The sequence below is a fragment of the Strix aluco genome, chromosome 2 (assembly GCF_031877795.1).
Source record: "Strix aluco isolate bStrAlu1 chromosome 2, bStrAlu1.hap1, whole genome shotgun sequence".
Lineage (NCBI taxonomy): Eukaryota > Metazoa > Chordata > Aves > Strigiformes > Strigidae > Strix > Strix aluco.
Window position 1 is genome coordinate 59935310 of NC_133932.1, and position 16137 is coordinate 59951446.

Genomic DNA, 16137 nt, shown 5'->3' on the forward strand with positions numbered 1-16137 from the left:
TGAGGAGCCCCAGTTACAGCAAGGATTTGGAGAGCCTGTCCCAGCAAGTGGGAAGTCCTATGCGATGTGTCCACCCGTAGGTGAGGCATCCAAAGTTGCTGCAAGTGGGTCCAGCCTTATATACTAAAAATCAGCAAGCCAGAATAGCTGGCACCTTTGTTTTGAGTGGAAAATTTCTGGTTTCATTCTCCTGTTGGATTCCACCCAAAGCCTGGACAGGGGTCGGGGGGGGAAAACCAAGGGAGTTTCTAACAAGGCCAAATACTTGGGTTCTCAGCCTTGAACAAGGCTGCGAAAGGAAAGTTGGATACATTCTCTCAGCATTTCATCCTCACTACTGATTATATTCTGTCTAAGCTGCATCTTTCACTAGTGAGTTTACATATTTTATTAATGACTACATGCTAAGTTAGCAGCTTCAGCTTGGGGCCTGTTGTTCAGGCTGCAGTATTTCAATGCTTTAGCACTTTTTACACCAGCATAAGTGGGTTGTTATAACTTAGTACAATACCTACTAGCACAATGGTTATCAGTTATAAAATATACAGGATTCATCTATAGGTCAACCCTGGCTTGGGCCTGTTGTCCAAGCCTTAGCACTTCAATGATTCCTTACTCTTCATACTTTCTTTGAATCTTCACCATTTTTTCCCTTGTGTTTCTGATTTCTTTTAATTCATTCCAGAGAAACAGAGGCAAAATTAATTTGTGAAGGAACTTTGGAAGCCAAGGCAGTGGCAGCTTCAAAGTTAGTTCCAGCTACAGAGACAGATGAGGTTGCTCAGTGTCTTGTCCTGGTGAGTTTTCAGTATCTCCAAGGGTGAAGATTCCATTTCCCATCTAGGCAGCCAATTGTAGTATTTTACCAGCCTCATGATGAAGATTCATTTCTTTATATTCAAACTGATTTTTCCTTGCTGTATTGTTTTTTGCTTCTAGGTCTTTTGCTGTGGATGTCTGAGAAAATTTTGTCTGTGTTCTCTATGAGCACCTATTACACAGTCAAAGAAAGTAAGTAGATCTCACTTTAGCCCATACTTCTTCAGGTTAATTAAATCCAGTTCTCCCAGATCTCCTGATATGTTATAAACTCCAATCCCTCTAGCCAAAGCTGTAAAAGCCCTGTTGCTCATAAGGATTCACTGTGACACCCTGTGAAAAGCCCTGATAAAATCCATTACATGCTTTTCCAGATCCTTGTATGGAACTGTGTCTTTCAAGGCTGGTTTGTTCTTTGCTTTGTTATTTCCGACTGACACAATATAGAATTGTCTTTTTTTCCAGAGATATAATGGTACCTTGACATTTCCTAGAAAGTCCATGGAAGGTTTCACTGTAATGTTTGTACATACCTTGTATTCCTATATGTTATGGTCTACATATTTTCCAGATCTCATTTGTGTGTTTGTGTGTCTTATTTTCTTTCTCATTTGTTAGTCTGTTTTAATCTGGCTAGGGGTTTAGCTGGATAGATGTTTCTATTTACATGTGCTGTTTATCTGATGGATTTTTACCACTCCCCCTTTGCTGATTCTTGTTTATCAGACAGTTTTTGCCATATGTAGACAAAATCCACATGATGCAGGAACAGACATGAAGACATTAGGATGACTAGGAATTCTTTATCCCAATCTTCTCCTGGGTTGCTGACCATCTTTCTCTAAGCTTAATGTAATGTTTTATTAAATCTCTCTGATTATCTGAAGCTATATGGTCGACCATTCATATGGCATCGGCTTTAACACCTAAAATTTCAGACAAGTCTTTCATTAATGGAGCTGTAAAATAGGGACTTTAATCTGAATCAATGCCTTTTGGACTGCTATATCCTTCAGTTGTTCCAGTGAGTTGTTATAAGCAGCTGGTCTGTGCCCCTGTGTGATCACTCTAACAGATACATGATCTATTTCTGCTGGTTATCTTAACCTATTTCTGGTGGTGATCTTAAACTGTGTAGAGAAAATATGCTAAATATCTTGCTTATTACAAAAGACTGTCCTGTGTGAATGGTTATGTATCTGCAAAAATTGTTTCCAATGACTGTGTGCAATTACCTGTGCACATTTTACTGAATTCTGCAGCAGGATCTGTCTGGAGGAGTTGTTGTGACTGTAGTAATCAACACATGTAAGCATATGAATACTGTCTTTCAGTTGATCTGTAGAAAGTAGGGGCTCTCTGGAGCATTCTTCAGAATTGACTGAAACTCCTGCTTAAAAATGTCCTACAACAATTTCAAATGTTTTGTCGTGGAGCTGGCTAAGACTTCAATCAATCTTCAGTTAGTCTGTTTTCTCAAATCAGCCTGTTGCCTCATCTAGGCAGAGACTCTCTGTGGAGTTCCTCCACCACCCAAGGAACTGTTGACTGAGTGCATTGGATACTCACACAGGCACAGCCCTGATCCCCCACCTATATTACGATTGTAATCATACAAAAAATTTAAATTTCAGAGACATTTTTTCACACTCTTTGTGGAAGCATTCTCAATAGGGCTTAACCATAGCTAAGCAATACTTTTTCCCTCTTTAGTTATAGGTAATGGAACAATAAAAGCTTTTTGGATTCTTGCCCAAGGATGGATTTATTTCTTGATACCAAAGATGCTTGTTTTTAAAACAGATATCTGTATTAACCTATGCAAAGAGTTGCTTAACCCCATTCAGTCATCTTTCCTGATACTTTAGCACTGTTCTGTAAGCAGAATCTTTTTTAAAGTTCTTCTCTACCCTTGAAATCCTTGTTTGTGCACATATTGGATTAAATAACCCCTGGTTTCCCTTCCATTACAGCCAATTTTGATTGCCCTTATAATTTCTGTCTCATCTTTTATGATCTTATATTTGATCTGACATACTTTATTTTGTAGTGTCTGCTTTATTTCTAAGTCCCCAATTGGAAAAGTGATTGTTCTCCCAACATTCTGGGTAATGACTGTAAGCAAGTGGTTCAGCTCATGGCAGGGCTGCACTCTTTGTTAGTTGTTATCCTTCCTTGACTTTTTATCCATCCTGTCCTTTGATTTTTGATGGGCTTTCACATCCATTCCTCATGCAGTACCATCACTTCTTCTTTTAAGGACTGAGCTGCTTGCTTCCAAAGATGGCAAATGCTTTTAGTTTATCATTCTGAACACACACTTTTCTTTCCTGTTAGTAGTCAGTGATAGCTTCGAAAACCCATCCTAAACTGAGAAAATATCTAAGAGTTTCTCTAAGTCTTCTGTTTCTAATACTTTGCTAATGATCCAAACACCAACTTTTTGAGCAAAATGGGGTATTTTGTTTTTACTTCTGTCTCTATGTTTATCTTAATTGCTGCAAGTTACCATTTTGTTTCTGTTTATTTCTAGGGACCATACCAATCAGTAAAACCCATTTGTCAATTTCTTTCCTGTTTTATTCAAAACTGATCCCAGATTTAAGATACTACTTTGTTTTCTGCCGTGTCGGTGGTAGAGTCACAGGGCAGTGGGCAGTGAACAGTGTTCAATTCCTTCTGTCTGCTATCCATACAATTTGTGTATTACAACCTTTAATTCTTCTACTGTAATTCCCTGATTTAAGGTCAGGGTCCACTGACCTTTCAGTCTTGTTATGTGTCTCTTCTGAGTTTTTTCATTCACTGCTTACACTGCTGAGGAACAAGTGATTGCACCACAGTTCTGCTCTTTCTAGTCACATGGTCTCATTGTCCCCTGGCCAACACCGGGGCTGAAGATCTCTTTCACATGGTGTGAAAGTTCGCTCCAGGCAAGTAAGTTTGCATCAGTTACACAAATACTTCTGATCAGCCACAGAGTTTTCAGTGAACTCATGAGAAGAGTGTAACTAAGTTACTTGGTTTTTACTGTTCCTAACACATATAGACTGTAGAACAACCTCGGCTCATGGGGTCCAATTCTACATCATACTTCCTGTCACTCTCTTTTGCTCAGTATAATGCAGTAACTTTGCATGTTTGTCAAATATTGTGAAAATCAAATTCAGGAGCAGAGAGATTTGGGGGGAAGTGCCTACAGGAACCATAGCAAGTCTCTCTTATACCTCTAAAAAAATGTCATTTTAACACAGATGGAAAGACTTGGGAAAGCATTTTGTGATACAGAATTCTCTATTGATTTTTTTCCCCAGCTGCAAAAGTATCACAGCTAATTCTGTTTTAAATTCTATATCTACTCCCTGGATTTTTTTTCTTTGCAAAAATCCATTGTAAATCTCATTATTATAACTGTTAAAAGATTGCTTTTAAAATTTTTGTACAAGTCTGTCTACCAGTATGCTGATTTATATGTAAAACTACATTCAAGTGACTGTATTCCTTTTTTTTAAAATGCAGCAGATCTCTGTGACAGAGAAAAAATAGAAAGCTATAAGAAACAGTGCTACTTAATCAGCAGTGATAAAGCCTGCATAATGTAAGGACATTAAATCTAAACCACTCTCTTTTGGTGAAGTTTCGATGGGTATCTCCCTGAAGTTGTCTCTTTTCTAGACTGGGGAATTGAGCTACTGAGAAAAATATCCTTTGCTTCAGTAGAGTTTCATGCTGTGGTGGATTAGCTTTGGCTACTAGACAAACTCCTACCCAGAAACTCACTCACTTCCCCTCTTTGATGGGACAGAATGACAAAATAGGAAAAACAGGAAGGAGAAAGCTTGTGGGTCAAGTTAAATACAGGAAAATAGCTTACCAAATATTGTGAGCAAAACAGATATGACTTTGGGAAAATTGACCTTTTTTTTTTTTTATATAACCACCTAAATGAACACAAAATTGGTAGAAACAGAAATATGGGCATGTTCGGATAACCAATGAGGTTTAAATTACCAGCCCTCATCCATCTGTCAACTGTAGAAGGAACTTAAGCACCTGAAGAAGGTAACACAGTACACTAGACTAGATATAGTCTGCCTGTTCCCTGAAAGCACATCGAATATACAGGAAATGTACATGTTCTTCATTGACTTCAGATAGGTGTTTATTGAAGTATCTGGGAGATAACATTTTCTTAATATCACAGTGGCCAGAGCACACAGAAAGGAAATGAAGCACATCAAGGATTTTTAGCCACACTGTTTCCAGCACTCCCTGTCTTGAACCCTTGTTTTTCATAACCTTCCTGTGCACATTAGCCATAAATCCTCTCCTTATGAAGTTGAACCTCTGGTTAAGCAAGAAAGTGAGACAGAGAGGAAATCATAGAAGTCTGGCAGTTTGAGTGCTTCCATGGGAGGAAAATATGCATTTTAAATACATTTACATTACTGGATTAAATATTTCTACAAGGACAAAGGCTGGTCTCAGTTAGGAAGAGCATCTTTCATACAATGAGAGGCTGAGTGAGCTGGGAGTGTTCAGCCCAGAGAGAGGAAACTCAGGGGGAATCCTATCCATGTATATAATATCTAATGGAGAGTAGAAAATAAATGGGTTTGAGCCTCTTTTCAATGGTGCCCAGTGACAGGATAAGAGGCAATGGACAAAACTGAAACATGGGAGTCTCCCTCCAAACACAAGAAAACACTTTTTACTTACCTCTTGTTATTACATACTTAAAAAACCCCTTCTTGTCCTGACATAACACTGACCAGTTTCAACTCTAATTGAATTTTGGTCTTTCATGTCTTAGCCCTGAATAAACAAACCACAGGTCTGTACTCCTCCTGTGAAGCCTGACCTTGCTTCCAGATATCATACAATTTATTTTTCCTCTTGAGCTCCATGAGGAGTTCCCAGTTCAGCCAGGCTGGTCTTCTGCCCCACTTGTTTGACTTACAACACAGTGGAATTGTCTGCTCCTGGCTTCTAAAAGGTGGTTCTTAAAAGACTGACCAGCACTTGTGGACTCCTCCTAAGCCCTCAAAAGAAGATTCCCAGGGAACTCTGCTAAACATCTCCCCAGGTAGCTTAAAGTTTGCTCTCCTGAAGTCCAGGGTAGCAACCGTGCTGACCTATTTTCTCATTACACTGAACATTTTAAACTCAACCATTTCATGATCACTGTGGCCAAGACAGCCACCTACCATCACACCCACCAGAAGTCCTTCTCTGTTCACAAATAGGAAGTCTAGGAGGGCATCTTTCCCACTTGGCTCACTACTTGTGACAAGAAATTATCATCTCCTACAAACTTCAACAATTTTAAAGACCTTCTCATCACAGCAATATGATACTCCCAGCTGATTTCTGGGAAGCTGAAAAATCCCACAAGGGCAAGGGCTGCATATCCAGAGAATTCTCCTAATTGCCTATAGAATAACTCATCAGTACTTACATCCTGGCTGGGATATCGGTAGTAGACACACACTACAACACCTCCTTTGGTCTTCATTCCACTAATCCTCACCCAGAGGCTCTCAACCACACCATCCCTAACTGTAAGGTCTGTGCAATCAAACCTCCCCCTTAAGTATAGTGCCACACCTCCACCTCACCTGCCCTGCTATCTATCCTGAACAACCTCTAACCCTCCATCTGAGCACTCCAGTCATGGGACTCATTCCACTACATCTCAATGAGACCAATGATATCATAGCTCTGGGAGCAGACCAATGCTTCCAGTTCATTCTGTTTCTTTCTCACACTATGTGTGTCAGTGTACAAGCATTTCAGATATGCTTCTGAGCCCTCCATGATCCCAGGAGCAGTGTAAATGTTCCCACTACCATTGCCACCCTCAGATGATGCCATGCCAACCCTTGGCTTACTTACTGCAATCCTGTTGGTATCCCCTTCCCCCATCGATTCTAGTTTAAAGCCCAGACTCTATTTTAGGTGAGAAAGGACACTTTGAGATCATCTAGTTCAACTTCATACATAAGCAGAGTCATCTCAAGCAGGGTGATCTAGAGCAGGTGTCCAAGTCTACATCCAGTTGGGTTTTGCACAGCTCCACAGATGGAGACTCCTAAACATTGCCGGGCAACCTGTTTCAGTGTCTGACTACCCTTAAAGACACATTGGATCATTGGGCAATGATTAATGGCATGAAATTTAACAAGGCCAAATGCCAGATTCTGCACCTGGGATGGAGTAACATCAGGCACAAGTATAAATTGGGAGAGAAGTGGTTGGAGAGCAGCCCTGCAGAAAGGGATCTGGGGGTGCTGGTTGCCAGCAGGCTCAATGTGAGCCAGCAGTGAGCCCTGGCAGCCAAGAGGGCAAACTGCACCCTGGGATGCATCAAACACAGCATAGCCAGACCGTCAAAAATGGCAATTATCCTGCTGTATTCAGTATTGATGCAGCCTCATCTTGAGTTCTGTGTGCAGTTCTCGGCCTCACAATTTAAGAAGGATGTGAAAGGTCCTTGAATGTGCCCAGAGGAGGGCAACAAAGCTGATGAAAGGGTTGGAACAAATGTTCTATGAAGGCTTTGGGCTTGTCTAGTTTGGAGAAAAGGAGGCTGAGGTGTGATCTCACTGCTCTCTACAGCTTCCTGAGGAGGGGAAATGGAGAAGCAGATGCTGATCTCTTCTCTCTGGGGTCCAGTGATAGGACGCATGGGATTGGCTCAAAGCTGAACCAGGGGAGGTTTAGACTCAATATTAGGAAGCATTTCTTTACTGAGAGGTTTGTCAAACACTGGAACAGGCTTCCTAGAGAGGTGGTTGATGTCCCAAGCCTGTCAAGTGACATTTGGACAATAACCTTAATAACAGAGTTTAACTTTTTGTCAGCTCTGAATTGTTCAGGCAGTTGGACTAGATGACCATTGTAGGTCTCTTCCAACTGAAATATTCTATTCTATTCTATTCTATTCTATTCTATTCTATTCTATTCTATTCTATTCTATTCTATTCTATTCTATTCTAAATTATCCTGTGATTCTGCTAAAGATGGTATTCCTAGTTTTATCCTTTGCTAGAGGAACGTTAAACACTGTCTACGTTTTTTACATTTTCTTTGCCTAGCCCATGAATATTTCTTACCTAACTGCATGAAAGGTGTTGGTTTGTTTTGGTTTTTTTTTTTGCCTTGAATACTTAGGACCTTATTGTGTGCATTCCATTCTGAGTAGTCTTTAGGACTCATATTGTATTTTCTGAGTGAGTGCCCTCACTAATATTTTAGACAAAAGTTAGAATAATCACCTGCTATAGAAGACCTGGCAGTATATACTCTTCCAAGGTTTGCAATAGAAATTAAGATGAGTTCAGGTTATCTGCCTATATAAAATAAGATCATGGTAGCTTGGAGGCTAGGTCCTGTCCAGAAACCTGTCCAGAAGAGGTGTTTATTAGTACATGAAATTAAGTACTGGAGGAAACTCCAGAGTAAAAGAGATGTATACAATGAATTTAGGTAACTGAGATGGTTAGGTAACTTGGGAAGTAGAACATCTGGTTTATTCCAGATCACATTTGAATCTTAGACATCTTATCCTAAATGTAAATAGACTTCAGCTGCAGTGAGCAATCTCTTCTAAAGTATTGAAATGTTTTATCCATATCTTCATATTGAGTTCCTGCATATTTTTTCTACCCAGGAAAAATGATGAAAATGCACACACTTTTGACAAATCACAATGTTGACTGCCTTTCCAGTATTGTCAGTATTTCCAGCAACTTGTCAGTATCTCAAAATAAATGTTCTCATTTTTGCAGTGCTGGTTTATAGCTAAGGAAGATCAGCAATAGAGGGCTTTTTTTTCACCTTTTTTTTTTTTTTTTTTTTTTTTGGTAGTAATAAGCATAAAAACCTTTCTTAAACCCTCAGTGAAAGAAGGGAATAGGGGCCAGGAAGGTGTCAGAGTTGGTTGAAGAAGAGTGAAATCTGAAATTTATTTTGTTCATTATAACTATGAGAAATATTCAGAAAACTTTATTCTGTCAAATTTTTTCCTGGTGCAAACAGATCAATACCAGTTTTCAAAACCCCTCTTTTACTTAATTTAAATTACTAGTCTAATTTTCTGAAATGTATGTCCTCTTTTCTGATGGTAGGGAGGTAAACACAATTTCTGGAATAAGGCATTGAGGAAATAAAGATTTTTTTTTTTTTTACCTTAAATTTCAAAGATAACAAATCAACAAGCTCTGATTTAAGAAAAAAAAAAATCACTCTACATGTGAATACATACAAACATTTGATATTCTGGAGGACAGGGCTGTTACTCAGAGGGGACAGGACAGGCTAGAGAAATGAGCTGCCAGGAATATCATTAAGTGAATGAGAGCAAAGTCTTGAACCTGGGTTGAAATAATCCCATGCAGTAGTGTAAAATGGGGGCCAACTGCCTAGGAAGCAGCTCTGCAGAAAAGGGTCCAGGGGTCCTAGAGGAGAACAAGTTGTACATAAGTCATCAGGGTGTCTTACCAGCAAAGTTGGCCAATAGCATCCTGGGCTGCATTAGCAAGAATTTAGCCAATACTACAGGGCAGTGATTCTTCCCCACAATTTTAAGACTGTATCTGGAGTTCTATGTTCTGAGTCTCCAGTACAAAAAGCTACTGTGGTTCTATTGTCTTTTATGACAACTAATGGATCATGTCCAAAAGGAAATAACAAAGATACAAATGTACTTAGGATTCAGTCAAATTCAGTTTAAACCTAAGTCCATTTTCTTTCCATACTTCCCTGAGTCATGTGTCCTTGCACTTCCACAGTCATGTGGTGCTGCTGTTCATGTGAGGGTCAGTGGCTCCATAAGGTGATCTTATTGAAAGCTGAGCAATTTTCTTGTAGATTTGCTCTTTACCTGAATCAGTTCTGTGGACTGTCTTGTTACCAGAAAAACATAGCTTATGTTGCTTGCAGACCTTGACCAAAGTAAAGCAAACACAAGAGAGACCATCTTTGTTAGCACTTTTACTAAGTTTAATCAATAAAAAAAGACAATTTCTGCCACCTGAAACACATGCATGCACTTTGAAACTTTCATATATGAAATAGGAGGAAATACCCAGTGAAAGGGTGACAAGTCCTCATTCAGATGCTCATATGATAGGTGGAGTTTTCTCTCTGGTGGTGAATGTGGTGAATACAAACTTTTTAGTATAATCTTGTTTCAATGGAAAAATCTCTTTAACGATCAGTCCAATTGCACACAGGTTTAGGTTTGAAGAAAGAGCAAGGTGTATGCAACAATATTATTTATCAGCAAAACTTAATTGCTTTGAGAGATAGCCTTAAATTTGCAAGTTTTGTAACCAACTCACAGAGCATATTTTTTTTTTTCCACTAATCGACAAAGTCGTCATAAAAAACCAAGAGATGAATTCTGTCAGTAGGTGTTTGTGATCAGAAATTGTGGGACACTGGGTTAATTTTTCTGTATTGGTGTCAATATACAGGTCAGTATGTAGTACCAGAAGCTAACACAGCTGATGCAAGGTCAAGGTAAAAAGAAGAGTAAGGATGAGATTGTGAAAGCCTGAGCTTGAACTCATTTGTACCATCACCGAGTATTGCTTAAAATCTATGTAAGGTCTTATCAAAATCTCCTCAAGGTCATAAATCAAACTAAGAAACATAAAGTGTTTTAATGCTTTGATTCTTGGTAAACACCAGGATTATGTAAGAAGGCATGTAGTGTTCATAAATCTCATCAGAAAAAAAACAATCTCAAAACTGAAACCAAATCACTGTATAGTCCTTACATTTCCTTTTGATATGGAATTTATGTCTCTCTAACACCTGTCTCTATAATGTCTTACCCATTTGGGTAAGCTTTCATTTGGGAAGTCTATTGAAATGATAAGAAAGTAAACTAGTGACACAAGATTTAATACATATTTGCATTTCTTATTTGTCTTCATCTTAACCAGAGGGCAGATTCATTGTAAGAAGACAATGAAAAGAGATATTTAAATGAATCTGTATCATTAAGATGTATGGGGTTTCTCAGTTATCTCCCCTAGTAAATTCCCTTTCTTGGAACTAATTAGAATTCAACAAACATTAGATATGTTTTTATTTTGAAGAAATGAACTGCTGAAGGTAAAAAAAGGAATCAATAGAGACTGCTGGGCAACAGGAAAATGGGCAATTGTCATACTGACTATTTGATTTTAAACTAAAGCATTCATCTTTAGAGGGTTTGTTGAACTATAGGAAACACATATGGATTGCAGAGGATTAATCTGTAGAAAATGAAATGTCTGAAGCTTCTTCATTATTTTTGCACACTTGCCAGCAGTTTCTATCATCAGCTGTACTCCTTCTATGTCAGGGTAGGCAGCAATGGCCAGAAGGGTCTGGAACAGTCTATTATAAATGAAAGTATTATCTCTCAGAACCGTTAGAAAATACATTGAACCAAACATATTTGTTTTGGGAAATCTGTATTTGTCAGTTACAATTGTCTCTATGTCACTACTGCATCTTTTGTACCGACATCCTTCAATTTTATGCTTTTAAAACTTTGCTTTCATGATTGATATATTCTTCTTACAACACAGGAGTAGATTATGAAGTAAGAACCGTTGCATCCTCCATAATCTTACAACTATTTGTGAAGAATCTCAAGTAAGGATTTTTAACAACTGAAGTTACTACTTGGATGTTACTGGGAAATACAATGGGAAAATCATCACTGATCAGCAAAGTAAACAATTAGGTTAGAGGTAAAATACTCAGAGAAGCAATGATCTTTAATGCAGAACTAAGAACATTTTCTTAAAAGTGTAGAAGAAAGATACTTTAGGCAGTATCTGAGACTCCACTGTAGGTGTTCAATCAAGTTGTGATTTTTTTTTTTTTTGAACCACCTTAGCCTATACATTAGTGCAAGGAAAACATTAAGCAATATAATGACTGTTAATTCTAATCTAATAAAGTAGTTACTTCAGGCTGATGGAAAAAATAATTATGTTTAAGTAACTAAAGTTAGAAGCAAATTTTAAAAATGTTGGATCAATTCTTTTCCTACTATTATCAATAGCAAAATTCTTGTTGACTTCAAGAAATTTAGCGTTGTTGTTTACAGGTCATATGGAAAAAGCATAGCTTGACAACACTGTAGGTTGTTTTTTAGTTCCTGAATATCTGGAAACTACAAAAAATAATAGTTGTCTGAGCAAGTGGTACTGAAATATCATCTTAAAATGAGAATATGGAATATATATATAACAAAGTGTGTGTACATACCTGTGTTAAGATAGTGTATACAGGCAAAAATTAGGTTAATGTCTCTCTTAAAGATGCATAGAAACATAGGATGTATGATCTTAAAATTGTACACAAATTACAATTTTATTTAAAGATCACTAAGTCTATGTTTTTCTTGTCAAATGAATTATTATTTTAAAAGTAGTCACAGAAAAGAGAATATACTCTCTGTCAGAGATTATTTTTTAACCTCAAGCATAGTTTTAAAATAATTAAAATCCTTCTGCTGAAAATAGACTGATTTATTGAAATAGGGACTTCCACACCAACATACGTTTAATACCACAAAAAAAATTTCTCTTGTGTAAATATTTTCAGAAGATGAAATTCAGGACCACAACTGACACAGATTGATTTAATCAGAATATACATTTTTACATAAAGGTGAGGTCATCCAAGCAACAATTACACAGCATGTGATCCAGGTGGCCAATTACAGGCTCAAATGTCAAATCATTAATATCATGGCAAAAATACAAGCACAGTGAGCATTTTGTGATCAAGTCATGTGCTGGTATAAATTACAACCTCAATAACTCTGCATTTCAAATAAATCTACAAATAAGCAGTTCTCTTTTTCCAGGAAAATATATAAGCAGGTACTGGAATGCTTGGGTAATAATTGCTATTATGGACTTGAAAATAAGGTTTATAATGAAAGTATAATCTTAACAGTAAATGCCTAAACAGAATTTATTTAATGCAATAGGTACTGATAAGATAAAATATGTTTTTATCAAACAGTTAATTTTGCATTTCACAAAAAGAGACTTTCTTAAAAAACAGGAGGGCAGGGACAGGAAATGTTATTGCAGGGGTCTGCTACAGGCCATCTGACCAGGAAGACTAGAACGCATGTGGCCCTCTATAGACAGATAGGAACAGCCTCATGTTCACAAGCCCTGGTCTTCATGGGGGACGTCAACCACCCTGATATCTGTTGGAGGAACATCACAGCAGGGCACAGGCAATTCAGGAAGTTCCTGGAATGTGTTGATGATAACTTCCTTCTCCAACTGATAGAGGAGCTAACAACAAGAGATGCTATGCTGGACCTTGTTCTCACCAACAATGAGGGGCTGGCGTGGAATGTGAAGCTCAAGGGCAGCCTTGGCTGCACTGACCGTGAAATGGTGGAGTTCAAGATCCTTAGGGCAGTGAGGAGGGTGCACAGCAAGCTTGCTGCCCTGGACTTCAGGAGGACCCTCTCTGGAACAAAGTGGGAGACCTGGTTACCCAGGATATGGAGAAGGCTGAGGTAGTCAATGACTTCTTTGCCTCAGTCTTCACCAGCAAGTGTTTGAGCCACAGCACCCAAGATGTAGAAGGCAAAGGCAGGGACTGAGAGAATGAAGAACCACCCACTGTAGGAGAAGAGCAGGTTTGAGACCATCTAAGGAACCTGAAGGTGCGCAAGTCTGTAGGACCTGATGAGATGCGTCTGATGGTCCTGAGGGAACCGGCAATTGAAGTGGCTAAGCCACTGTCCATCATATTTGAGAAGCTGTGGCTGTCCAGTGAAGTTCCCACTGACTGGAAAAGGGAAAACATAACCCCTATTTTTAAAAAGAGAAAAAAAACGACCGAGGAAACTACAGGCCAGTCAGTCTCACCTCTGTGCCCAGGAAGATCATGGAGCAGATATTCCTGAAAGTCATGCTAGGTCACATGGAAAATAAGGAGGTGATTGGTGACAGCCATTGTGGCTTCACTAAGGGCAAATTGTACCTGACAAGTTTGGTGGCCTTCTACAATGGGGTTAAATTGTTGGTGGATAAGGGAAGAGCAACTGACATCATATACCTGGACTTGTACAAAGCATTTGACACTGTCCCATACAACATCCTTGTCTCTAAATCGGAGAGACATGGATTTGATGGATGGACCGCTCAGTGGATAAGGAATTGTCTGGATAGTTGTACTCAAAGATTTACAGTCAATGGATTGATGTTCAAGTGGAGAGCAGTGACAAAGGGTGTTCTTCAGGGGTCTGTACTGGGAGAGGCACTGTTTAACAACTTTGTTGGCAATATGGACAGTGGGATTGAGTGCACCCTCGCAAGTTTACCAATGACACCAGGTTGTGTGGTGCAGTCAATGCTCTGGAGGGAAGGGATGCCAGAGGGACCTGGACAGACTCGAGAAGTGGGCCTGTACAAACCTGATGAAGTTCAACAAGGCCAAGTGCAAGGTCCTGCACATGAGTCAGGGCAATCCCATGCACAAATACAGTCTGGGTAATGAGTGGATTAAGAGCAGTCTTGCGGGGAAGGACTTGGTATTGGTGGATGGATAAATGCATATGAGGCAGCAATATGTTCTCACAGTGCAGAAAACCAGCCATATCCTGGGCTGCAAAAAGAGAAGTGTGGCCAGCAGGTCAAGGGAGGTGATTCTCCCCCTCTGCTCCGCTTTTGTGAGACCCCACCTGGAGTACTGTGTCCAGTTCTGGGGCCCCCAACATGCTCAAGCAGGTCCAGAGGAGGGCCATGAAGACGATCGGGGCCTGGAGCACCTCCATAATGAGGACAGGCTGAGACAGTTGCTGTTGTTCAGCCTAGATAAGAGAAGGCTCCAGGGAGAACTTATAGCAGCCTTCCAGTACTGAAAAGGGGCCCACAGGAAATCTGGGGAGGGACTCTTTATCAGGGAGTGTAGGATGCGTGTAGGATGAGGAGTAATGACTTTAAACTGAAAAAGAGTAGAATTAAATCAGGTATTAGGAAGAAATTCTTTATTGAGAGGGTGGTGAGACTCTGGAAGAGGTTGCCCAGAGAAGCTGTGGATGCCCCCTCCCTGGAAGTGTTCAAGGCCAGGTTGGACCAAGCTTTGAGCAACATGATCTACTGGAAGGTGTCCCTGCCCGTGGCAAGGGCATTGGAACTAGATGATCTTTAAAGCCCCTTCCAACCCAAACCATTCTATGATTCTATGATTAAACAATGTATTGTGAGGAAATGTAATCACAGAATCACAGAATCAACTAGGTTGGAAAGGACCTTGAAGATCATCTAGTCCAACCATTAACCTAATACTGCCAGTTCCCATCTACACCGTATCTCTCAGCGCTATGTCAACCCTTATTGGTTTGTGGTTTTTTTCTGATTTCTTCTCAATTTCTCATATGTAGACTCTCTTTTAAAGTGGCTTAAGATGAGTTAAAGGAGTTTACATTGACAATGAGGCCATATTTTGCAGAAAAGTACATCATAAGTAGCTTCTATTATGAGAGATTTGGATGAAGCAATGTCTTTGTCTTGGTGAAAACTCTTCTTGATGCCGAAGAGTTCTCTCACAGTTCTGGCATGGAAATTCAACATGCAGAGTCTCTAAATCATGAAAATTAGAAAAAAAAAAAAAAAAAAAAGAAAGAAGAACAAAACAACAATGATATTTTTCTTACTAGCAAGAGCAATACCAACAGCTCATCCGGAAGAGTGTCTTATTTGAGTACTCTATGTATTTCTGCCTCCTGAAAAACGAAATATAACATGGTTTTACTTATTAGGAAAATGTCTCTCAAGAACATCTCCACATATTGTTAAAAATATTTAAGATTATGGAGACATTGAATATTCCACACAATTGGGCAAAACCAGCGCACCAGACTAACTACTGTTTATCTTTTCATAACAGATTTTACAACCTGCTCAGACATATATTCATAAAATAAATCAGAAAAATAAATAGCTGTGCTGTTAGCCACTTCTTTAGACTACAGGCACAATTTGCACAGTTTGCTTTATACTAGGACTTTCTCATAAGAAAGCTGAAGATATGTTGGTTTTCTCCAACTATTTTTAACTGGTGACTGACACCAGTTGCCTCTGAGGGCAAGATCTAGTCCTGCTGTTGTCATGAAAAATTCTGTACACATAGAGTTCTGTACATACAGCAGGATTGGAAATTACTCTTGAATGGGTTTGTTCCATGTGGAGATGAATTGCTTGAAGCTGCAAGGAGCCATTGTAGTGACATAATATTCTTCCTATTAAATATTACTATTCTTTGAAAGAATGCCTC